Source organism: Microtus pennsylvanicus, chromosome 9 (genome assembly GCF_037038515.1).
Source record: "Microtus pennsylvanicus isolate mMicPen1 chromosome 9, mMicPen1.hap1, whole genome shotgun sequence".
NCBI classification, from domain to species: Eukaryota; Metazoa; Chordata; class Mammalia; order Rodentia; family Cricetidae; genus Microtus; species Microtus pennsylvanicus.
Genome location: NC_134587.1, coordinates 14,603,391 through 14,630,528, shown reverse-complemented (window position 1 = coordinate 14,630,528; position 27,138 = coordinate 14,603,391). Strand labels below are relative to the sequence as shown.

The 27,138-nt window shown below is 37.8% G+C and overlaps 1 protein-coding gene and 1 long non-coding RNA gene across 8 annotated transcripts in view; one reads left to right on the top strand and one right to left on the bottom strand.

The window, feature by feature from the left end:
- B3galt1 (beta-1,3-galactosyltransferase 1) overlaps positions 1-27,138 on the top strand; it is a 501,059-nt gene that overhangs the window by 122,635 nt on the left and 351,286 nt on the right. The window lies entirely within an intron of this gene.
- LOC142856746 (uncharacterized) lies at positions 204-22,781 on the bottom strand. The gene is made up of 3 exons (XR_012911715.1): positions 22,623-22,781; positions 2,145-2,275; positions 204-579 (listed from the first exon to the last, which is right to left on the bottom strand). It is a non-coding gene; the product is annotated as an uncharacterized LOC142856746 (long non-coding RNA).

The window sequence follows — 27,138 nt, the reverse complement described above, 5'->3', positions numbered from 1 at the left end:
GAAAGAAATACTTTAAAGATGGATTTTTACAGTGCAGACAAGGTCTACTGGAGTCCCGGTATAAGGAGGGATTAAAATAAGACCGAGAATCAGAAAGAAAACTATTCTTAGACCTATAACTTTTATTTATTCATCTGTTTTTAGAATACAATTTCCCCTCCCTCAACTCCTCTCAGGTCCTCTCCACCTCCTTCTCCATCCAGATCCACTCCCTTTCTGTCTCTCATTAGAAAAGAACAGGCTTTCAAGAGATAACAACAAAATATTAAATAAAACTTAATAAGATAAGATGAAAACCATCATATAAAGTTGGACAAGCTAAGCTAAGAAAACAGTAAAAGAGCCGAAGAGAAGGCACAACTGCAAATCTACTTGTTTACACATTCGGGGGACCATAAAAGCACTCACTGGAAGCTATGGTACATGCTCATAACATCTGGTGCAGGCCCTGTGCATGCTCTCTGTGAGTCCATATGACATTTGCTCAGTTGTCTTAGAGGGCCTTGTTCTTCTGGTCTCCTCCATACCTTCTATATCCCCAACTCCTTCTGCTTCCTCTTCTGCAGGGTTCTCTGAGCTCTGAAGGGAGAGATTTGATGGAAACATCTCATTTAGAGCCGCGTGTTCAAGGCTCAGACCTTTATCTTAGACAATTCAGCTTCTCAGTTTTACAGTCTAACTTCATCTAGACAAATAAGAGAACTGGCTATATTGTCATTAATTTAGTGAGAGCTGTTTGGGTATAATCTCCATTTGTAAAGGGACTTGAAATATTTGTTTCAGTGGGTTAAATTTGTGGTTCATGGACTATCATTAATTTTGAGTTTAGTTTCATTGTGATTCGATATTTATTCCTGTATCCATTATACTTTTTATAATTAATGGGGTTTTAATTATTTTCCAACTAAGTATTTCATTTTTATAAATGTCTCATAAGTGCTTGAAAATCAAACTCTGATCTTTTCTGTATCTATATTGCTGTTTCACTTTCTGTCTTTCTTCATCACCACTTTATATTCATGAGTATTCTCTCACACACACACACACTTATATGCACAGATCAACATATGAATCAAGTCAATGCAATCCATTTCCTCCCATTTGATTCTTGATTCTTTAGTACATTCCCTGACTGGCATAATATGTCTTGTAGTCTGCATGGTCAGAATCATATATCATGCACCTTCTCTATGCAAAATGCCAGTATCACAATAAAATTCCGGTGTTTGCAAAGCCCTACAATTGCTTAGACACTCCGGCTTTGTCTTGCCCTTCTGATGTCACCACTCTGCTCCTTCCACCAACTGCTCCGATCTCACTGTTTCTTGTGTCCATCTTCTAAGAGTAGGCACACCACCGGACTCTTAAATGCTTTTTTCCTGCACCCTTGTGCAGATCTGTGTGTAATGTGCCCCCTGTGATTCTCAGGATTCTACTCTGATATGTGATTATTGGGAGGAGTAAAATGCTATTAAATATAATCAACTACCTATTCTCATACTCTTACTCTGATTTAATTTCACTTTTCTTTTAAGGATTTTTTTTTTTTGGTGTGTGTGTGTGTGTGTTGCGGGTGGGGTCGTTTATGTGATTATGTATCAGACTTCCGGAACTGGAATTATCAAGAGGCTGTAATGCATTTTGATCTGAATGCTGGGAACTGAACTTGGGTCCCTGCAAGAACAGTTTTCTTCTTAACCTCTGAGCCATCTCTCCAGCATCCAGTTTTTTTCTTCATTGCCTCTAGTCAATGAATCATTGAATATGAATCATTGAATGAATCTAGAATATGAATCATTGGCGATTTATATTTATCGTCTTCCATTCTCCACCGAATGTAAACTATAGTATTGTCAGTTTCCAGAACAGTGCATGTGCAAAGCAAGTGTCTGGTTGGCAGATAGGACTCCTCATTCGCATTCATTTTCTGCTTTCTGTATATGTCAAATTTGTACCACTCTAAAATGAGATGTGTAAGCCAAGTCTTCTTCTCCTTGCCACTGCTTCCCAAATAACCACAAGAGAGTCTTATTATTAATTATAAATTCTTGGCTGATAGATCAGGCTTGTTATTAAGTATCTCTTACAATTTAAATGAACCCATTTCTATTAATCTATGTATTGTCAGTGGCCCATGGCTTTACCTGGCCTCCAGCATGTCTTGCTCCCTCTCTGATGTCTGGCCACTCCACTGACTCTGCCCTCTTTCCTCTTAGCATTCTTAGGTTGGTTGTCCTGCCTATACCTTCTTCCTGGCTGCTGGCCAGTCAGTTCTCTATTAACCAAGAAAAGTAATATATATTCACAGTGTACAGAAGGATTAGTCCAGAGCAGAGATGTAGTATGGCTTTTAGAAGGCTTCTGTTTCAATCTTACCACTACTTTTTCAGGTCAGGAGTAGAATTAGTATTCACTTCAGCTGGGTATTATTGTTTGTGTAGCCAAAATATCATTAAGAGGTAGAAGCTATTTTTCTGAAATTTCTCTGAAGCTTTAGTTTCATACTCGTGTCTGGAAATGACATCTCCATTGTTTATACTATACAGTGGCGCATGTGCCACTGTGGTCTGTTTCTGTCTAGTTTGAGAAATAGATGAAATTTTGACTTCTCCTGACACTTTGGAAGAAGTCACCTTTATCTTGTGAAAATAGGTTTTCACCAAATTTTTCTTTATTAAGGATCTCTCTGTAGATAGCAAGTGATGGTTTTGAATTTGTGAACTCCTGTGATGTAGGTCCCTTTCTGTACTAGTTTTATGTAATAAACACAGTGTACTTCACAGTAGCAATTTTACCCAGGCAAATATACATCTTCCTAAATTCTTGCAATGTCTCCCTTCTATCTGAATTTTGGCACATATCAGTTCAAGTCCTCATAAAGGCTGAAAATGGTAACAGTTTGAAGCTTCACCATACACTAATATGAATATTGATGAATGCAATGTATTTATTGGACTAGGTATAAGTGTTGGGGTTTTGAATTTTCTTTACCCATTCAGTTTTTAATTAGGCTTAACTGCACCTATTTCTCCCTCCTTTCCCTTTTTTCACCATTGTTCTTTGCTTATTTCATTCCAATTATGAGCTGTTATTTCCTCTCTGCATGGTCTTTTCACTTGTTTTTACGGTTGTTAAATTGATACTTCACTTCTCAGCTTCTCTTTTAAAGGTTTCTTTTCATTGTGCTATGAAAGAGTTTCTGATTTTGAGGGTTTTTTTCTCCTTGCTGTCTTTGATCTGTATTTTTCTCTGGATGCATGGCTTTTATTCTATTTAATACTTCTCTGTGAGCTTTTGAAAATAATTGCTACGTATAATTTTTGAGCATTCTAATTAAGTGTGGTTGCTGATTGCCATTTTAAAGGATAGAGTCTAGGTGGAGCTCACTACATGCTAGACTTGGTTTATTTATGTCAAAGAACACTCAGGGTCAGTTAATCCTGATTCTGATGACATGTTCCTTGGCTCTCACACACTGTTCTGAGCGTGTTTGTCTAAGAAGATTCTGTTTTATACAGGAGTAGTTTGATGTCAAAGTTCACAGTGAGATCCAGTTGCCTAGGGCATGATTTCATTTCTGATCAAACTCAGAACCCACAGAAGGAATAGGTGGAAAAAGATTGCTCTATTTAGAGATCTATTTTTTCATCAGTATCAGAGAAAATTACTATAGTCAGTAATCCAGGGAGCCAAGCAATTACTTTTGTAGCCATTAATAGACCCACCATTGTTCAACGTTCAATTCTTCTCTGAGATCATGCTCTCTATGATCTCTGTATCCATAAATCTTCCAAGAGATTTCAATTATGACAATTTTTCTGCTATAATGACTTCTTAAGATTTACTTGGTTTTCTCCCTAACATTTTTCTATAATACTAATTTTTTTCTATGACACATTCTTTAAATTTTTGTTTGATTAAACTTATTTGCTTAGCAATTTTAACTTTACACTGTGACTATCTTGCCACATCTCTTTTGTCACCAGACCTTCTGACTACTCCTGAGAGAAGAAGTTGACAACCATGGTGTTGAATTGGTCACGAAGTTTTAAACTTAATTCTCTCCTCAGAGACCTTGTTATACAGAGAAAATGATTGAATAGGCACCGTTAAAATTAAAGAAGGAAAGAATGCATGTGTTTGTCCCAGATTTGCAGCCTCCAGAATGTAAACAAAGAAACAAACAAACAAACAAACAAAAAGAATGAGCCAGACATCGTGGTGCATGCCTTTAATCTTAGCACACAGGAGGCAGAGGCAGGAGGATCTCTGTGAGATCAAGGCCAGCTTACTCTACAGAGTGAGTTCCAGGACAACCAAAGATACACAGAGAAGCCTGTCTCAAAAAAAAAAAAAAAGAATTATTCATAGTATTATTTTTAATTTTGGTGTGATTTATATAAAGTGAAAAATATTCATATATGTTTTCATTCAAATCAATTTTTCTTGGATCCCTCATACTGTATCTGAATATCTCTGTAGTGAACTTAATAATTTTGGGTGAACACAGTGCTTTTTTAAATATCTTTTTAAATAGGGCCTTTTTTGAGCTGCATAAACAGCCATACAATTTAAAACATGTACAATATTTTAAATATGTGAAAATATATTTTTCTAGGTCCTTTATAGCAGTTATATTTATTACCGTCCTTGATCAGTAAATTACATCATACTCACTGAGGAGAGAATTAAATTTAAAATTTCGTGACCAATTCAACACCATGGTTGTGAACTTCTCTCAGGAGTAGTCAGGAGGTCTGGTGACAAAAGAGATGTGGCAAGATAGTCACAGTGTAAAGTTAAAATCTGCTGGCTGCATCCATAAGGCTTCATACTGTTCAGCCCAGGTGAGACCAGGAAACATCCAATGTATTGTTCAAATATGGAGACATAATTGTACACCTTGAGACACAAAGAGCAGAGTGTTTCAGTGGGGAAAGTAGCCCTCTAATTAAATATCTTGTTGACATATACCTTCTGGTCCAGCCAAATGTAGGTTCTTGGGTCTGCCCTGAGACTATGCATGTCTATACTCCCCAGATGGAGCCAGTGCTTTTAATTCAGAGAATCACACTTCAAAAAACAAAAACAAAAGTGGTAGAAGTGTCTTCCCATCATTACAAACCCAACTACCTCAACTTGAGCAACTCCCCTAGAAATAACAGACCACCACCCTTGAGATAAGAGGGCAGCATGTATAAGACAGCTCCTGGGCTTAATAGTGTGTCGCGTCTCACCCTATGTATCATTAGAGTGACGCTTATACAATTCCTGCTTCGACCTTTCCTCAGGAGGTTCTGAGGCAGTTGGTCTAGAGTCATACTAATTGACATCACTGCTTGTTAAAGTCCTTTGGGTTTTGTGCTGTCACACTGAGGAACTCTGAAGTACACTGATAATTTATAATGCTGAGCATGCTAGATGTCGTTGCTCCATAATTGTCCCATTCTTTTTCCTCAAGACACATCACATAAGGAATCCACATGAAGTTAGCTGTTTGCCCAAGGCATGTGGAATCAGAAGCGTGAGTGATGCACACACTCATAGAAAATGCAGTTTCCTTCATGGCCTTCTCCAACTGGTCTACCCCAGTATTTCAAGTTCCTGTAGTGTATATGGCATTGACACCCTTACTAGATTCCCTCTTGAAGCTGTACTTCCAACATCATTTCACAGGAATATTATAATTCACTTCATTCATGGTAAACACTTCTTTCCAGCTTCCTTGAGTTCTTTTGTCTCCTAGCTGCAAGGTTGGTGTTTCAATACTCCCCTACCTTCACTTTTTAGTTCAGGTTTTAGAGTACACTTTCTTTATATAAGTCAAGCATTTTTGGTGATAGTTCCTTCTGTTAAATGCCCCCACCCAGGAAATAAGCTTTATTTTTCAGGTTTACTTACTGTCATTATATTTCCCAAACTTTACATTTAATATAAACTAGATGCATGTGTGAATTTAATGTATATATTCTGTCCTTACACAGTTAGGAAAGTATTCAGTAACAAAATTGAGACATGTTTGTAGACAATACTTTGGTCTAAGATGAGAAAATAATATGGTGTGTTTCTACTATTTAAGAAAAGGGTTTTAGTATAACATTGTACATACACATTCAAAAACACTTTATTACAAAGTCTCTCCAACCTGAAAATAGACAAGTGCCAAGTAAACATTTGCTTTCTGTTTTAAGTGGGAAGACGGTGGCTCAAAACTTTTTTTTTCCTAAATAAACTTTTACTATCATAAGCTCAGTGGCAATTTTACCAACAGATCATTTTGAAAACATGTAAAAAGTAGGAGGCGCCATTTAGGATTTCTTTGTCAGGTCTGTCAGACTAATTGAATTTTCCTCTGTCAGAATGATAGGCCTGATACATCAGTTAAAGTAGCAGCCGTAATTTACCTTGACTTTAAATGAGTTCTGACTTCACCTTGTTTGGCATACAAATTACAGATGCTTTACAATCTGTCAGGGTTAGATTTTATTCTTCCCCATCGGAGACTTTCTTAAAGCTAAGATTTGTGTCTTTGTGCACTATGGAATTTTAATTACAACCGTGTCTATTTCATAGCTGTGTATTCTTTACTCACAACTGCTGGTGACGCAACTATCAGACATACAACAAATGAGAAAGTGTGTGTCCGTCTGTCTGTGTGTGTCCGTGTAATCTGTAAAAAGAACACCAGTAGACTGGGGACTTATCTTGAAAGGCCAAAATACAGACAGAGAACAGAAAAGTACCTTTGTCTCCCACCTTTCCAAATATCCTTCCTGCCCACTAGGAAAAGTAAAATTAACTTTTTGTTCTTGGCCCTGAAAAAGTAAAATATACCCCATCATTGTACCAAGGTGAAAATAAACAGAAGAGAAATCTGAGGAGTTCTGTTGTAGCATAAATATTTTTAAAGCCCAGGGACAAATGTCTCAGACATCATTATCACAGCAGGAGAGATGTGGTTCCAATTATGCTTTATGCAAATTTCATATGCTTAGTTAAGTGTCATCCTTGTTCTGGAAAACAATACATTCAGAGAGGTGAGTAATGATAGACATAATAACACTTGCAGTAGGATTCTGCTGTAACAAAGCCAGATGCCCATCTGTTCTCACGTTCTCTGTGGAGCATCCCTGCAATGGGATGAGAGTCATTGCTGCATGACTGCCTTCATATGGAAGGATGGAGTGCGTAACTGTGCGTCTGCCATGCCACAATGAATGAACATACAGGCATTGGGTACCTGCAACTTTATGGGGCTATGCTCGTGCCTTTCTCACTCTGAGGATAGAGAAAGATGTGGAGGCATACCCTGGACCTGCAGCCTGTGCATTCCTGAGCCTGAGACCAAGCGAAGATGAACCTACTAGCCCCCCAGAATCTTCCCTGGAGAGCATGCTCCAGTGAGCTCAGGTTATATGTCTGCTTACTGGCCAGCTTCATTTCGGGGAATTTAACAGACCCAAGTTCATCTTTTCAAGATTAAATTCATTGATGAAATTCCACACATGGATATGTTTCCTTTTCCTATGCCACAGTGCATCTCAAGATGAAAACCTTTTGGTATGACCTCACCATGCTCCATGCACGATCATATTTACTCATAGAGAAAATAACCAGATCAAAGTTACTTTTTGATGGTTTTCATGGATTTGAATTCAAGTTTTACTATATTTGGAAACTGAACCTGTTATTATTTTGTTAGCTATATGTGACAGAATTAAATTTGTCTTCAAGGACGGGAATAAAGCAAAAATGTCATTGACTCCATCACCATGAGGCAAAATTCTCCATCCTAAATGTGAAATGATTAGTAAATGTTTATTCATTTATATACATAGACAAATATTTAAGTACATAAATATTAGAGTTTAATGTACAACTACATACAGATTATACAAATATAATTATGTACAGGTTTTACATAAGTATAGAATTATACAGAATGTCACATTTCTTTCAAATGAGGTCTAATGAACATCTATGATCACATAACTTTTTTAAAAAGGTATAATACAGGAAAAGTGTTCTTTAAATATGTGGTAAAATGGGCACAAAATTATTATATCAATGCATTCTGATTTATATGTGATTCTTTAAACAATTAAATTGAACAAAAATGAAAGCAAATCAGTCGTGGAAAAGCAAACTTCTTAGGTGAGAATCATTCTATGTGATAAAGGAATAAAAAGATAAATATGACCATATTAATTTGAAAATAGTCTTATATAACACAATACAATGGCCAAAGAATATATATCAATGCAAAAATTAAAATATAAATATTTTAAAGTTAAATTTCGTTCTTTCAAACACATGAGATACCGAAAAGATAAAACACATCCTTGCACAATGAATGAGAGGATGGGTTGGGATGGATGGATAGGTAGGTAGGTAGGTAGATAGATAGATAGATAGATAGATAGATAGATAGATAGATAGATAGATAGATAGATAGACAGACAGATAGACAGATAGACAGATAGACTGACTGATGAAAGAGTAAGTGTGTGAACTTGGAAACAAATGGAGGGAAGCCTGAGGTAGCACAAAAGCATTTTTTCAAAGATGTAAGAAGAAAGACAATATAACCTGAGTAAATTGGGAGTGGGTGGGTCATAAAAGAGTGTAGAAGAGGAGAAGGGAAAATAGGAGGGGAGAGAAGAAAAATGTATAGTGCAATAAAATCAATTTTAAAAAGACAAACAATGACAAACTTGAGAAGGCCATCAGGCATTGCAATGGGAAACATTTCTATTACAAGCTTGCCGTACTTACAGTCAATGTGTCCATAATAAGACATCATTATTTTTTCTGAAATGAACATCATATCCACCAAGGGCATGTACCTTCAGGACACAGTATTACAAAAGTTAGAGGGTAAATTCTTTTTAGAAATACTAGCAATACTTAAATTTTCATTCATTGGAGGACTTCCCTTAGTCATAATAATATGAGAGAGAGAGAGAGAGAGAGAGAGAGAGAGAGAGAGAGAGAGAGAGAGAGAGAATAACATGCCCATATAGCCATCTGTGGATTTGCCCGTGCATTCAAAGAATTAACTACACTGGATAATGCTGCTATGAGCATAGATGTATTAGTATTTCCTTCAGATATTTTATTTTGATATAATATATATTCATAAGTGGGATTTTTAGTTTTGTGATAATTCTGTTTTTGTTTAAGAAACTTCCATATTATTTAACACAGTTGCTATGCCATTTAATATTGCCACTAGAAATTCACAAAGAATCCAGTGTCTCTTCCTCTTTGCCAATATGTATGAATTTTTTATTGTTTATTTGTTTATTTATTTATTTGTTGTTTTTGTTTTTGGAGACAGGGTTTCTCTGTAGCTTTGGAGCCTGGGTAGACCAGGCTGGCCTTGAACTCACAGAGATCTGCCTGCCTCTGCCTCCCAAGTGCTTGGATTAAAGGCATGTGCCACCACTGCCCGGTGTGAATTTGTATTTTTTAAATAATTGCCATACTAATAATTGTTAAAGATATCTTATTTGCATCCTAATAATTGTTAATGGTTTGATTTGCATTTTCTCAGTCACTAAAGAGTTTGTGTTTACTTTCCAATTTTTCGTATTTTTCAAAATGTCAAGGTGCTTGCCTGTTACTTAACTAACCAACTAATTAATTAGTCTGATTAAGTTATTAATTTTTGTTCAGGAGTTTAAAGAATTATTTTTTATATTTGACATATCAATCTATTATCTGAGGCAAGATTCACAAATATTATCTACAATACTGAAATTTACTTCTTATGCTTTCTTGCTAGGTCCATTTTTGTTTTCTTAGATTCTGCATTTAGTAGATTATCTTTATTATCCTTAGATGTTCTAAACTCCTTTTTCTTTTATTCTCTCATACACTATTCCCCTGCCACAGTTTCCTCCCCTCCTCCTCTCAGTTCACCCCCACACAACCACCCTCTCCCACAGATCCACTCCCTTCTGAAAAGAGCAGACCTCCCAGGGATATGTTTTCATGGATGTAATTCCAATGTTTGGGAGACTGATGTAGGATTACAACAACTTCATAAATGGCCTGGTCTACATGGTGAGTTATGGGACCGCCACAAATAAACCATGTATTAGAGTTGCATTTGTTGGAGGAGGGTAGAGATAAGGTTTGGGATTAGAGAAGAAGGGAGATTAATTCTAGTGTGTCTAACTTATTGAGTTTTTTTTAATTGTTGGCTATGCTTTTGATATCACTTCTAGTGAGTGGAACTATAGCTAATGTGGGTGCTTTTTTATTCTATAGAAAACCCTGCAGGTGGCCCTATATTGCTGTACTCCCAGCACTTGGGACATAAAGATAGGAATGTCAAAAGGTGAAGGTCACCTTTGTCTGTATAGCAAGTTTCATTGGGATACATGAGACACTGTCTCAAAAACAGACAAATAACAACAACAACAACAACAAACTCCACATAAAATATTAATATTGAACCAGGCGGTGGTTGGCTTGCATTTAATCCCAGCACTTGAAAGGCAGAGGCAAGCAGATCTCTGTGAGTTCGAGCCCAGCATGGTCTACAAGAGCTAATTCCAGGACAGGCTCCAAACTATAGAGAAACCCTGGCTCAGGGGGAAAAAATCCTTTAAAGAACTACACTGAGTTGAAGTCTTCTGAGTCCTTCTGGAGTCTATCTTATTTTCCTTTTTATGCAGTTGCTGTTAATTTTTTCCTGAATATGCAATGGCTTTTTCATATCCAAGTCAGTAATGATATGCTCCTATTTTGATTTGTTTACATCTGCTGGTTAAAATTGGGAGGCATGATCCTTGTGATTATACTATTACTTTTCAAGAATGCAACTAGATATATTGAAATGGATGCAGAGAGTAGAACTGAAAAGAAAAAAATAGAGTATAGCATTATGACATTTCATCTTTCATGTATATATTTATACATATGAAGGTATATATTTTACCAGGTCTCAATATAAACTGCTCAACACCTCTGAGAGCAAAGCATCCTGTGTTGCAAAGTTTTTCAATTTTAACTGAATAAATAACCTGCTCCTGCATAGATGATGTCAAGATACCAATGTTCCAAATATAAAGAGAAACTGCACAACATGCATTCACATACACCATCATGTCATATTTTATAAGTGAAATAACTTGACAATGCAAATAACTTTAAAGGCATTTATAAAATTGAAAGTAATTAAAATTATTTGTTTGGCTTGCTTATTACTTTTAAACAATTGATTTAATTTAAGATTGCATAGCTTAGAGTTCAAATTGGTTATCACTAATGAGTCTCTTCCAGCATTGCTGGGAATTTAACACCCACTGTTAGGAGCTAGTGTGGTCTGCGCCGTACAATTTGAAAGTTACCAGTTCAGGATATTCACCATATGCCCTACTGCTGACTCAGACATCTTGAGCAAAAGTGAAATATGTAATAAAGCAATTCATGACCCTTATCATTTCTCTGGATTGCACAAGATGGTCTATTAAAAGAGGAAAATCTGATTTTCAGCCACTCAGGGTTTACATAACTAAATCAGTTTCTCCCTTAAAACCTCCATCTATCTCTTTCTTTGTCTAGTACACAGGTACTAGTATCTCCAAACAATTAATTTAGTTAAGGCTATGAAGGAGTGGAAACATTGAAAATTCCTGATATTCAGATGTCGTCTAACTCAGTGTGGTTAGCTTCAATAACTCCACCCTTCCAATCTCCATATTACCTCAAAGCCTGCATGCAAAGGCTGCCGGTGAAAGCTCTTTAATTGGTGTATTAAATTCCAAATGCTAAGTGGGTAAGCACCACGTGGATTTGTCCTACAATTCATTTCTCAGAGAATTTTTTGCTTGTTAATTATAAATCAAATGAGAGTTTATTCTGAATGAGATTCAGTTTCCCCTAATCTCCTAGAATGCACCAGAAGAGCACAACTTCAGTCCCATTCTTGCCTGCAAAATATTTCCTCAAAACTTGCCTGGATCTATTTACTTTCCTCATTTTTCTTACACTTGCTTTCTTTGTGACAAAATTAAAATTGTGCTGTTCTCACACCATTGGGTTTTCCGAGTTCAATTTTGAGACTGTGTGGAAAAGCACTCCAAGGTTCTCAGTTAATCCTATTCTTCCTCCCACTACTTAGAATATACAGTGTGCAGTGCCTTTTAAAGTTTTTTCAAAGTGCCAAATTCTGTGCATAACTGACAATTATTTCACTCTAATAATATTAATGGTATATGAAGAGCTTATTTTAATATTTACTAAGTACTAAGCAACATTCCGTTCATTTATATGGTTTTACCATATAATTCTCCTGACAGTCTTTAGGTAAGAGATGAAGGCAGTCCCAGGATTCCGTGGGTAATGGCTGGCACATAGTTGACTCTGCAGTCTGGACCATAATCGCTTACTCTACCATCTGACCTCCTGATACGATCAAGCAGCAGCACAATGCTGCAGCTGCCTACCACCAGAAATCCCGGCTGATGGAGTTCAATGCTCGAACGACTCTGTGAAAAAGGAATTTAAAGTTTTGAAAACACTGTAAAGGTAGCCAAGTATAAGATCAAATGTAAGAGAAGATATAAAAGTAAAGTCTGCACAATTCAGACATCAGATCTGAGCGTTTCAGAAAGTGAGATGCAAGAGAAGGTTGGCAATTCGTTACTTTTACTTTTACTTTTTCTAAAAGGGAGACAGCATTTGTAAGATCAGGCTTGCCCTTTGGGGCTGTAGTTCTGTATACCTCTAAATGGCCTAAGCAAATGATCAGACAAACCAAGCTATCAGCTGGATGCACCTTCCATTTCCCTTCCCCGTGCAAGTTGAGAAACTCTACTCTTTTGTCTTTAATTTACTTTCCAATGAAAAGTCAATGTGAAAGTGAAAGTTTCAGAAACACAGTCAGCTTAAACAATTTATATGAAGAATTTCTAACAACAACACAAACCAGTTGTGCATTTTTCAGTAGCACACTTGGCTGTCAAGTGCCCTGGGTTTGATCCCTAGTGAAGCAAAGCCAAAAGCACCAAAACACAATGCATCAGGAGTATGAGTGTGTATGCAAATTTTTATGCTTTGTTGTAGGTTGACCTTTTGTTTGTTTTGTTATGTCTTCTGAACTTGCTGAGACTCAAATGTGCTAAGCCAGTACTCTGCCACTGAACCACATGCCCACAAGCCTGATCCTCATATAATCTTGTTACATTAGGTCGGGTATCTTAAAGACAGTGACCTGAAAATAAAGCAATAGAAACATTCTATTTTGAAATTTACTTAGTAATTTTGTCCGCTGACTGTTTCCTACCTGTATAAAATGTGTTATGATTACTTCCCTAGCCCCTCCTTTATCTCCCTCCAACTCATACCCGAGGCCTGTTTCCTAATTTCATGCTACAAGTAGTTTAACCAAGGCCATCTGTGTTACCTTTAGATTGGGCTATCCTATGGTGCATTAGGTCACCAGTAGGCCCATTACTGAAGGCTTTGCCCTTTCCCCCAATCTATTGTGAGAGAACAGATTGGTAGTGTGGGCTTAGGCCCTCATACCCTCCAAGAAACATCTCTATTGATGGATCCATTCTTATGCAGACGCAGTGGTAGCATCTGCAGCTGCAGTGACTTGGTGATTTCAGTGTTTGCTTTATACCCAAAAGATGACGTTTGCCAGCCTCTTTTCTGTATCTCCTGATTCTTATCTTTCTTTAACTTCTTTGGCATTCCACCCTGAATCTTAGAAGGAATAGCAGGAATGCAAAAGTATGGGTTTGATCATTTTTTTCCAGTGCTGAGAACTTGACAAACAAAAGTTTTGATCTCTATGAGATAATTATTTTATTTTTCAGAAGAAAATAGAACTGATAACAATTAAAATTAATGAACTTTTTTGGTAAGACATTAAACTGCTTTTTCTTGCGTCTGTTTTTATTTTATCAGCTGAAGTCTCTATCATTACAATTAATAAAAAAATAAGAAATTAAGAAATACAATTTTAAAAGGAGAGAGGATCCAATATATTCCTGGACAACAAACGTCTGTTTTGAATGCTGATTGTGAGCACCCTTGCCTGTTTGGTAGAGTCAGAGTGTCTCAGTAGAGCAAAGGAATAGGGTGCAATGGCAATGCACAGTGGACTGAGTCACATGTTCCCAAACTTAATTAAAACTCTGGTGTCTGATTTTTTAGTTGAGTGGCCTTCATTTACCTGCAGTTTCTTGACCCCCACTGTCAAATCAGACAAGGATGTGAATACAGGATGTGTATGGAAGTGCAGACTCTAATAGATATGGAGGTGGAGGAAAATGCGTAGAAGTCACAGTGTGAGATGTAAGTGGAAGACACCAGTTTTCACTCACGGCTCGTTCACAGCATAATTGATTATAAGAATATTCTTCAGATTGGCCTTGGCACTGTGGTCCATTCTATTCATTCCCTGAGTTGACATAAGTAACTCACAAGTTTGTGAGCATCCAGCTGGCCCTGGAAAGGCATCTTCTCCAGCTAAATAAATAAGTAAGCAAATAAGCAAATGAGTACAATGCTCTTCTAGATAATGAGCCCTACAGTCTGTCATAGAGTGAGCCGCTAACTGCTCTATTTCAATCCAGTGTATGAAACATTTTTCCTTCTTTTTTCCTCTGTAACATAAAGAGTAAAGCAGAAGGCGGCCCTGGTATAAAAGACTTGTAATGGTAGCTTCCAGGCAGGCTGGACCAGGAAGCTAGCAAACTCCAGGAGTACCTAAGCTACAGAAGCCTAGAAGTACAGCCTAGGCAGCGTAAGGTGCACTAGGCAATATGTCAAAAGAAAATGCAAAGTGAACAGAAGAGAAGATGTGAGGGGGTGATGAGAGTATAACTCAATGATAGAGTGATTGCTCAGAATGCAAGACACGACAGGTTCAATCCTCAGAAACAAACAGGCAGATGGGAGAAAAAAAATAGCAACTAATGAATGGAAGGTTTTAAGAAAGACATAAACTAGTCATTTGAATTTACATGGGGTTTTTCATAAAATATCCAAGGATATTGTCTTACTCTGCTCCTGCCAGGATAGCAAAAGCATCCTAGACTTGGTAGTTTATAATTAAAGTAAATTGATTGTTTTGTATTTCAGGATCTAGGCAAGTTGGACAGGTTCAGTACCTACTTTATAAATGCTTCCTGCTTTATCCTCACAGAGCAGAATAGCCAAGGTGTAAACAGGTCGCACACAGCTTTTGTTGCTGGCTCCTTACTCCCATTTAGATGGGCACCGCCTTTATATGTTAGTCACCTTCTAAAGACTCCATCTTATAAAAATACTTGGAAGGAAAGAAAAGAAAAATGACTAGACCTTCTAATCTTGACCCACGGGTGGGTGGAGCAATCCTAGCCTGTAAATTTGTGGCCACATTCACACTACAGTAAATACATACGCTCTTGTGTATTTTCTAAAGAACCCTGACTCTCAGAGAGGAATTGTTTGTATTTATTTCAAACATTACCCAGTAATTGAGATGAAACTATAAAATGCAATGGTACCAAGTAATAAACGTCAGATCCATATATCTAAAGGGAAACTGGCCAATTTAATAAAGATGTGGCTGGATTTTTTTTTTTTTTGGCCTCCCTCTTCAATGAGGTTATTTCTTCCCATCTCCAAGGGCATCTTTCATAGTGACCTTTGTGAAAGAAAAGTGCAATGACATTGCCCGCGGAAATCTTCTGCTGCTTTTCATTCAGCTATGAGTCTTGCTTCTGGACAAGGAAATGCATTGCTCCCATTAGACTAGAGTGTGCCTAATCCTCAGAGGACTCGCCTCACTATAGACGCCAACTTTACCTATTTCTGTGCGTGGATTTTTAAAGAGAGAGATGCAATGGCAAGATTTCTAAAATGAACTAATCAATTTTGGGTTAAAATATGAAGATGTTCAGCATATATTATGAAATCTGTTTGCTATTTATGTATATTGTAATCTGGCTGAACAGAAAGGAGAAAATAAAACAATTGACTTGGTCTTGGTAAGATGTGAGTACCCCGATTATGCATTAACTGTTGTCATAGCCTTCTGTTACTTTTTTAAAATTTATTTATTTATTAAAGATTTCTGTCTCTTCCCCTTTACCGCCTCCCATTTCCCTCCTCCTCCCCCAATTAAGTCCCCCTCCCCCTCAGCCCGAAAAGCAATCAGGGTTCCCTGTCCTGTGGGAAGTCCAAGGAACCCCCACCTCCATCCAGGTCTAATAAGTTGAGTATCCAAACTGCCTAGGCTCCCACAAAGCCAGTGCATGCAGTAGGATCAGAAACCCATTGCCATTGAGTTCTCAGTAGTCCTCATTGTCTGCTATGTTCAGAGAGTCCGGTTTTATCCCAGGTTTTCCAGACCCAGGCCAGCTGGCCTTGGTGAGTTCCCACTTCTGTTACTTTTGAATGCATACAGACTCATCCACAGTTTTCCTCAGTGCCTTGGTATCTACTGGCGAGCAGGGATACCAAGTTTTCACATTCTGAAGATGAAAATAGCTAAAGGGTAGCTCATGTCACATGCTCAGTAAGGAAAAGTCAGGATGTCTGTTTCCAACCACAGCATCACTATAATACCCAGGATCTTTACATTACCTAACTTGTAAGTATCGAGAAAATATGAAACAAATTTTACTGAAACCCAAGGGTTTCTTGAGTTAATAGTTTTGTTTTTGTTTGTTTCTTTGTTTTGTCTTTTTTTTTCAATACAGGGTATCTAGTCCTGGCTGTTCTGAGTTGGCATTGTAGAATTGTAGAACAGGCTGGCCTTAAACTCACTAAGATCCAACAGTCTCTGCCTCTCAAGTGCTGGTATTAAAGGCGTGCACCACCACTGCCCAGCCTTAGGTATGAAAGTATTACATTAATAATTGAACAAATTCCTACGAGGACAGAAACTAAGGAACACTGATTGTACTTTAAAATTTAAAAAAAAAAAACAAAAACAAACAAACTGCCTTCTCCTTTTAGTTATTATTACCTGTTTTCAAAATCCTTACTCATAAACTATTGGCTTGTGATTTTTTTTTGTCCTGTCTGCCAGATTATGGACATGATGACAAATGACTGGCAGGGTTATGTTTTCTGTAGAGGATGGGGGCAGAAGGCTACTGTGAAGATGCTGAGGGGATTACTAAGTTGACTTTCAAATTAAAATGCCATTTTGATATTTTCTTTTCTTTTTTTTTTAACATTTTTTTATTGATAAAAGAAGAATAAAGAAAAAAAAACAAATTTCCACCTCCTCCCAGCCTCCCCTTTCCCTCCCCCTCCTCCCACTCTTCTCCCTCTCCTCCCACTCTTCTCCCCCTCCTCCCACCCCTCTCCCCTTCCCCCCACTCCTCTCCCCCTCTCTCTCCAGTCCAAAGAGCAGTCAGGGTTCTCTGCCCTGTGGTAAGTCCTAGGTCCTCCCCCCTCCGTCCATATCTAGGAAGGTGAACATCCAAACTGGCTAGGCTCCCACCAAGCCAGCAGATTGCGTAGGATCAAAACTGCGTGCCATTGTCCTTGGCGTCTCATCAGCCCTCATTGTTCGTCATGATCAGAGAGTTCAGTTTTATCCCATGCTTTTTTTGGTAATAGTCCAGCTGGCCTTGGTGAGCTCCCAGTAGATCAGCTCCACTGTCTCAGTGGGTGGGTGCACCCCTCGTGGTCCCGACTTAAGGGACCCACTTTAGGGTGGGCAGGAGACTTGACCCTAGAGGGGCTCCCAGGTGCCCAAGCTGAGGTCCCCAGTTAGTTCCTTGGGCAGCTGAGGATAGGGAACCTGAAATGACCCCATCCTAGCGCAATACTGACGAATATCTTGCATATCATCTTAGAACTTTCATCTGGCGAGGGATGGAGATAGAGACAGAGACCCACACTGGAGCACTGGACTGAGCTCCCAAGGTCCCAAGGAGGAGCAGAAGGAGGGAGAACATGAGCAAAGAAGTCGGGACCATTTTGATATTTTCATTGTCAAAAATGGCTGTTTTGTTTTACTTCTGGTAAAAACCAAGTTGTCAAATCAACTCGATGTACTGTGTATAAAATGAATACCTATATATGGATATACATAAAAGCTTGAGTACAAAAATTATTCAGGACATTATGTATCAATCAATTGAAATGTTTTAATGCATATGCAAACAAGATATGTTTGAGACAATGAAGTAAACCATAGACCCTACTTCATGGAACTTACATCTTTTAGACTTAAGGGGACAACAACTCAATAAAATTCCATATATTGTAGGTCATTGGTGCCAAGCACTTGGGAAAATTATAAGGTGATGTACAGGCATGAGATGGGGCAGGTAGTGGTGCATTTGTGGCTCTGACATAGACCCAAGGACTGTGGACTGAGAACTGGAATTTTTCCTGAAATAATACCCATTTCCTGTAGATTCTGTAGCCTACTGGTGGTCTATACTGCCCAAGGATTGTGATTATATTGTACAGCATCTTGTTGCTTCAGGCCTGTGATAAATAGCTTTTCAAGGAAAATTAGTTTTGAGAAAAGGTTGCAAAATGTCTTTTAAATCAAATCTAATCAAAATTTGGCAGAGATATCATATAAAAAGATATTTGCTGAGTCTTATTCCCAGAATGGAAATGAAAAATATGAAAAAAATCCTTACCTAAAATATTCCAAACCAATTCAATAAATAAGAATAGCCACAGCATTGCAGAACCCCAAAATTACTGTTGCTTGACAAAATTTCACAAATGAATGTTCCTCTAAATAAACGCAGAAATCGAGTTTGTTCAAATTTACCATTTTTATCGTTTGAAAGCAACTCTAGCTAGAAAAATGAATTTTTATACTCTGACAAAATTTCTGCTACTGGACTTACTTATAAATGACTTAAAGTAGTCTCAGATCTCTGGTCTTCTTAACAGTCTCATGTATGGGTTGCATCTCATGGAATAGACATTAAACCCAATCCAAAGGCTGCTCCATAACATTTGCATCGCTGTTGTACCAGTGGGTATATCTTGAGGGCAGGTAACTATTGTAGCTGGCTGGGTTTGTAACTGGGTGAGACTGGTGTTTACTTTTCTACTTTCTGGTACAACTTTCTAGAACTATGTCAGCCAGTTATTAGCGGTGACCCTTTCATGTTTTATGAAGCCTCGAATGTAGGAGGTTTTTATAGGACTTATCAGAAGGCCTTTAGTATAGGTTATCAGCCCCATGTTCCGTTCTTACTCTGCTGTTCCACCCATTTGATGTTCCTATTCAAGTCACTTTTATTTCTCCATAGCACTATATTTTATTCCTCCTTTCTTGGTGATGGTGGGGGGGTCTCTCCCTGGTCCCTTAAAACATGAAACCAAAACAATAATACCAAAAGCAAAAACAAGCACAGGAAAAAGAAAAAGATAAGCAAATTAAAAATGAAGTCTGTTTATGGTAAGAGAAATAAAAAAAAATATGAAGTTGCATGGGTAGGAACAAAGGAAAGGAGTAGATCTGGGATAGTTGACGGAAGGGAAAGAATATGACCAAATATATTTTGTATAAAAAAATTAAATGAATTTAAATAATCACTTAAAACTAACTTCGTGTGGTTAAGGAGTAGCACTATATGTCCTTTAATCAAACATTGTACAAGAGGCCCTAGCCAACTATAAAAAAGCAAATATCAGAGTGTTAAAAAAAAGACAATTTGGTTGTGCATAAATCAAATTAAAAGCAAAGAGAAGCACAGCAAGCTAACACAGGATCAGAGGGCAGGAAGGAAAAGACAGACTTGAGGTTGATTTTCACTGGACCCTGGACAACATTTAAGCTTTTAGAAGTTAAGGTGATTTGTCTTTAAACCATATAGTGTGTGTATATTTCAGGGTTAGAAAAGCAATGGGGTTTCTGCAATTTTTTAAATCACATTTTAGTCGCAACTAAAATGTTTGGGAACAATCCAGGTGTCCATCAATAATTATTTAAGATTTTTTCATACTGTGAATATGCACACACAGGCTTATGTTTATTCTTGAATTGCAATAGGGTTAAAAATGAGCAAACTGCTACTGTGACAGATATGTAATAAAAGTAGACAGACCTTCTGTATATATTTAAAAATAGACTCGTCTTAGCCATTAGGAGTCAGAACAATGGCTGGGAGAAGGAGAGCCGTTCAGAGGTCTGTTGTGACTCCACACATCTTGTAATAGCTTGAAATATTCATTCTAGTCTGAAAGAACTGTGGAAGCCAGAGATAGACGACAGATAACTACTTACGTCTGAAATTGCACATTGTAATGCATAAGATTTTGAAATCTGGAGCCAATCTACAGAAACGTAAAACCTTCATTGTATTCTTTTTACTTGCAAACTACAAAGCACTGAGTTCTCACATACTTCTTTATGCTTCAGCTTCATATTTGCAATATGATCGTACCCACTTTATAATGATTTTAAAAAATAAATGCATATGAAGCCCTCAGAATATTTCTGATATAGATTTAGTGTCAATTTATCTAAAGATAGTATATAGTAAAATAGACTATTTGATTCATGATTTTTTTTCATTAAGGTTAAATGTTAAAATGATTTTTTTTTCACTTGTACTGTTCATACATACTAGTCAGCACACTGACAGACACTCCAGCAGTACTTGTGTGGCGATGTCATCATACAGCTTTATAAAATACTTGTTGAGTCATTAGGATAGTACTGAATATGCTATCTAAGAAATATCTGTTATTGTGAATTAAAGTTAAAAATAGCACCTGCAAGAGGCTGAGGGACTTTGAAGGTATTGGACCATCCTAAGAAACAATCACGATCACAAATCTAGGAAATAAAACCAAATTTAAGTTTCATTTTAATCATACTTTTAAATATCATACAATCTAATTCATGCGCATGTATGTGTGTGGGTGGTGGTCATCAAAAATTTATAGAAGGTAAGAAAAGTCTATTGTTATCTTTCATTTTCCAAACCCCATGCAAATTTGTCAAGTATTCTGTCTCTTTTAATACTAAATTCCATCAGATTAATTGTTAGGATTTGCAATGAAAGACTCATACATTCTTTATCTTCTAGAACACATGTATTCATTTTTATGAGTTCATATGAACTTTGCTCATGTGATTTATTTTTTCAGTTTCTTTTATTAATGTTTTGAGCTATATATTTCCTCCATTTTGTCTATTTTATATGTATGAGTGTTTTGCCTACATACATTTGTACAATGTATACATGCCTAGTGCCTGCAAAGACCAGGAGAGCAATGAATCCCCTGGATTTAGAGTTACAGACAGTTGTGAGCCACCACATGGGTGCTGGGAATTGAACTCTGCTCCTTGGAGAAACAGCCAGTGCTGAGCAGTGTCGTCCAAATTATTGATTATTATTGCTTTAATTTCCTCTTTTCTATTTTTTTCATTTGATACATTTTAATACTGTTGTCTATTCCTCAAACTCTTTCAAGATTCACTTACCTTTTTCTTTTCTCTCTCTCCCAAATGGAAACCAAACAAAAACACAAAATGAAAAACATCAAAATAAGCAACAACCAAACAGTAGGAAAAAAATTTAAAAATTAAAAATCCTAAAATAAAACAAAAGTCCTTAAAAACAAACCAAGGAATTTGTTCTGTGTTGTTCCACTACCCTCAGTTATGGTTATTGGTCCTACACTGGAGTATAGTTGATATACCCAGTGAAACTCCATTGGAGAAAACTGATTTTCCTTTTTATTTATTATAATAAGCTAAATTAGTTTTGTTATTTGTGCATTTCGGTCATTCCTTTTCTCTTATCTCCCAGAGTTTACCGAGGGGAATAGCAAGCCTTTCCTGAGGCATTCCTCACTAATTCGTACTTACTGGAATCACAATTGGAGATGACTATATCTGTAAACCCGGTGGCTTTTTCTGGATTATTAAATGTAGCAGGTTCTAGCCGAGAGACATCAGGCTCAGCACGCATCCACCCAATTGCAACCCTGTGTCTCTCTACAAGATTCCTTCTACATTTCCAAAGAATCATAGTCAATTATATTCAATAATCCAGAAGATGCACTATGGTCTTATTAATTACCTTTTCCTGAAATATTACCTCAGAAGACCCAAAAATCTGTTAACCCATTTTCTAAGTTTGAACAATTAAAAGTTAGATAGGAATAGTCATTTTTGTATGTTTCATTTTCCACATTTTTAATTACGTAATAGATTTTGGCCTCAGCATCCTGTGTGTGTGTGTGTGTGTGTGTGTGTGTGTGTGTGTGTACGCGCGCGAGTGCGCACACAATTAATATAATTCACTAGACTAAAGACAGAGCCTTAAATTAGTATTTTAAAAGGGGCTGTGTGGTTGCTTTAAAAGGATAACAGATTTTAAGTTGTTTCTTTTAATGTTGATGTCTAAATTGTAGTCGAAACAGACTGGAGTGACCGAAACCAATTTTTCCAGCTCGAGATTGGACCCACTCCATAGGTTCTTCATCTCACCCTTGACCTACTGCACAGAAACACGAGCCATCCGATCTCTCTTGAAGACTTTTCAGCATTGTTATTTCTGCCGCTCTCGACTTTTACTTTGTGATATATAGTACTTTTTGGAGGCTTATTGCGTTTTAAAAGAACTTTGAAAAACGTTGAGAAAGTGGAAAATTAAAAATAAAACAGGTACCTATTTTCCCATGGAGCTGATCACACAGCTGTTGCAGTGAGGGCATTCAAGGGGTGGTCCTGAGTATTCTGTGTCGGAAGGAGGCTGTTTGGCTTCAGACAGCTTAGTGTTTTGTTGTCGGCATGCGCTTGGGAAGAATGGACTGATGGCAGACGTTCATTACGATACACTCATAGCTCCTTGATCCTGTCCAATGAGAAAGTGAAAAAAAATCTGCTAAAAATAGATAAGCTGCATCCTGGGCAAACCACATGAGGCAGCACTTTCGTCTTCATCCCTGTTTCCTGAAAAGGCTGTTGGGAACTGTTATTTCTAAACAAGACTGGCAAGCCAATTAACACATATTAAATATCTGTGCGATTTGAAAATAAAAACTGGCCTTTGGTTCATTTTTCCCCCACATAAATAGAGAGGAAACACAGTGAAAATCCATTCTTATATACACCAGTCACCCTGTTATGGATGACATATTTTATCCTTCAAAGTTAACGAAAAGGAGAAAAATCTATATACCAAACTCAATCCTCTAAATTACTCCCATTGAAAATGAAAAAATAGATTTTTGGAGTTGAAGATTTAAAAGAGCAGATGTAGAAGCTGAGATTTTGGCAGCCTGTGAAAGAATTAATGAGCTATGGGAAACCCCAGGTGATGGAGAATTGGGGTAGATTACCATGAAAGCTAGAGGGTCTAACACCTGCAGTGAACCAGCTTCAAGGTGGTTCATGGAAGCAGACCAGGGCAGGCCAGATTTTCAAATTACTTACAGGATTATCCCATCTTATCAAAAGCTTCCTACTACATTAGTCAATATGCCTTTACATTAGCCTTTATCTTTTTATCAATATATAGTTTGCACATGCATTCCTTCAACAAAAATTTTGCCGTGTTTTAAAATTACAAGGCCGTTCAGCTTGTAAAACTGTGCACGACCTTTCTTTGGTGCTTGCCCACTGTGTGGACGGTACCCACTGTGAGGACTCGGAGTCTTGGAGCCTTAGGGCCAACTGTAGACTAATCTTGGCAACTTTATGAACCACTGTATGGAAAGAATGTGCTAGCAGGCCACGGGAATTCAGGCTTCTTTAGTGTATGGTAAAGAATTCTCTCTCTGTTACTGGCTCCCCTAATGGTTTTGTAGATCTGTTCATTTTCGTGAGTGACTATACGCTAACTAGGTAATTTGAGAGTGTTGATCCTAAATATAATTAGTACTTATATGTATGGCTTGGCTATTCCCCGCACATCTGGATGTAGGTTTTCCAGGGATATACAAATTAAGCAATCGCTATCTATATGTTGTTGCAGATAAGATGCAGTTATGGGACTTCAAGTCAGAATTCATACATAAACATTTTTTTTTGGTTACTCAGTTCTGCTACATTGATCTGTATGTTTGGAAAGATTTGAAATAAAAGTGTGTGTGGAGGATTTTAACAAGTATTTGTAACAATCCTTGTGCCAGAGACTGTCATTTCAGGCTTACTGTGGCTTCTGAGCCACCAAAGCTTCTGCCAGCACCCTCCTAGCCAATGGACCTAGCCTAGTGTTTACCAGAAGTCTAACTTCACGCTAGGCACTATCCTGTGAGTGTGGAATGTCTACTGATGTGATGTGTACCCTGCTGAACCTTGGGTGACTTCATTAAACTTCAAGATGAAGCTTAAATGTTTGATCAGAGTCTAAAAGGCTCTACAGATCTCACCCCTGCCCTTCAAATGCACAGTGCTGTGCCCAGGTCTCCCTTCCCTAAAGGTCCATACTCTTCTTAGCGCAGAACCTTTGCCTCACTCCTCCCTCTGCTTGCTGGGCTCTTCCTAACTCTTGACTTTCTAAGGGAAGTTTTATTTGGCAGCAAGAAAGGGGCAGAGCTATCAAATGTGAATTGAAACATTGTGAGAAATGGCAAGCCCCTATGTGATACCAGTATTTTCATTTGTTTGAAATAATCTAGGACGAATTTTCAAATACTTGTGGGCTCACCCTAAATGGCCCTCCGCTTTTCACAGGGAAGTTACAGAACGTTACATAAATTTTCCACTTGGAACATGAAAGTGGTGTAAAGCCAATTTACCTTGGATTTGATGCCTAAATTATATAACAAGTTATGAAGTCTGTAGTGAGTACATTTTTATTGAGAAATACATAATGTTTCTACACGTGCCTTCATATCTATTTGAAGAGGTTTATGATCTACAAGCACAAATTTGTGAATTGATTATTTCAACTGGTAGAATTTATTGAACAATGGTTATATATGTCTTTCCTTAAGCTAGAGTGTTAAATTCCCAATATTTGTGTTGATTTTTATTTTAAAAAAAATCAAGTAAAATAGATACGCTGGTGATGTGGGATTTCCCTCTGTGTGCTGTGATTACCATTGATAAATAAAGGAACTGTTTTGAGCCTATAGCAGAGGTATAGAGGAACAGAGCTAGGTAGGAAAAACTAAGCTGAGTACTGGGAGAAAGTAGGTGGAGTCAGAGAGAAACCATGTAGCCCACCAGCAACAGATGCTGGGAACTTTACCTGGTAAGCCACAACCACGTGACAATACACAGATTAAAGGAGATCGGTTAAATTAAGATGCAGGAGTTAGCCAATAAGAAGCTACAGGTAATGGACCAAGCAGTGATTTAATTAATACAATTTCAGTGTGATTATCCAGGGCTGAGCAGCCGGGAATGAACAAACAGCCTCCTTTCTACACCCTGGAAATATCCAGTGCTTGCACTTCACTCCCTTGCGTATTAGCTGAGCTGGGATCATATTCTTGTCACCTCACTGAACTCTGAGGATGCTGAGTCCCTGATTTCATCAAGCTCATATTCTCAGGGATTCATCATCATTTCATCATCTTCTATGCCTCATCAATGCGTAAGCATGAATGGGCAGCCCGTTTATGGCGGTTCTGCAGTTGTTCCTATCCTGAGCAGTCCAAGATGCTTGTGTTATTGTCATGCCCAAGGTTCCATAGTCTTCCTTTATGCTGTCTATTTAGTGTTTTTTAGGCCTTCCTCTTTGCTTTATTCCATGCCTTTCTCCAAGGAGTGTTATCTTTGGGTATCTGCTGTCATTCATTCTCATAACATGGCCCAAGTATCTTAAGTGATGTTGCCTTATCCTGTAGTTTACTTCTTTCTGTAGATGGAGATGTTTGTTAATGTTGTCATTGGGTAGCCTCTTCGTGTGATGCCTGGAATCTTCCTGAGACATGCCATTCCAAACATATTCAGTCATTCTGAGGAGCATCTCATTGTTCAGGTTTCAGAGTTAGAAAGAAGGCAGCTCAAGACTAGTATTCCATATGCTTGTAATATTATTCTTGTCATTATGTCTCTTGCTGACCAAACATTTCCTAATGCCTGGAATGCAGCCTTCACTATCCTTATCTGCCTCTTGACATCTGAAATAGTTCCTTACTATGAACTGAGGTAGACAACGTTGACTGTTTGCTTGAGGTTCTGATTCTTTATTACAATGTTAAAATCCTTGTACGCCTTTCTGAAGTGTTGTATATCAGTCTCCTTGATGTTTGCTTTCATAACTTCCACCACTCTATTTACCATGGCCTGCAGCTCATTTGGACTCTCAACAAGTATTGCTGTATTGTCGGTGAAACGCAAGCTATTGATTCTCACATTGTCTATCTGCACACCTATCCCCTCATCCTTCAGGGCTGTTGCTATTAATAATTTCAGGAATATATTAAAGAGCAGTGGTGAGTGGATGCATCCCTGGAACACGCCTACGATTGCCTTAAACTGATCGCTTAGTTCTCCACAGATTTTGACTGATGCAAAGGTATCTTTTTAGGCATTTTCTAGTATTCTTATGATTTTCTCTGGGTACCTTTAGAACCTCATTGTTTTCCAAAGTCCTTTCCTCCAAATGCTATCAAATGCCTTCCTGAAGTCAATATAACAGACATATAAATCTTTTCCAAAGTCTTCGTATTTTTCTGCCACTTGCCTCAAAGTGAAGATCTGATCAGTTGTGCTCCTGTTAGCTCTGAATCTGCACTGGGCCTCTGCTAGGATTTCCTCTGTTCTGCCCTTGATCCTTTGCAGAATAATGGAGGAGATCTTACTGATATATCATAGCAAACTAATGTCCCTGTAATTTGAGCAGTCCAGCTTGTCCTTCTTCTTATATATGGGAATTCTGACTGAGTGCTTCCATTTCATGGGAATCACTTTGTGTTCCCATATCTCTCTGAAGGGTCTAAAAAGTGCCTTGGCCCCTGAGCCTTTTGTACCCACTTCCAGCTCCTCCATCATGATGTCATCCACTCCTGGGGCCTTCCTGAGTTTCTTCCTTGATAGCTTCCCCTATCTTGCTGCTGTCAATGTTTGCTATTTTCTCATTGTCTCTGGTGTTTGAGTGGCTGCTGAAGTGTTTCTCATTGTAGTCTACATTGACAGCATTAGAGTCCTTATAAAGGGTGTCAAAGTCTTTGTTTTACTTCCCATGATTCTCTTAAGAAATGACCTTGCCCATCTTTAATCACCCGAAA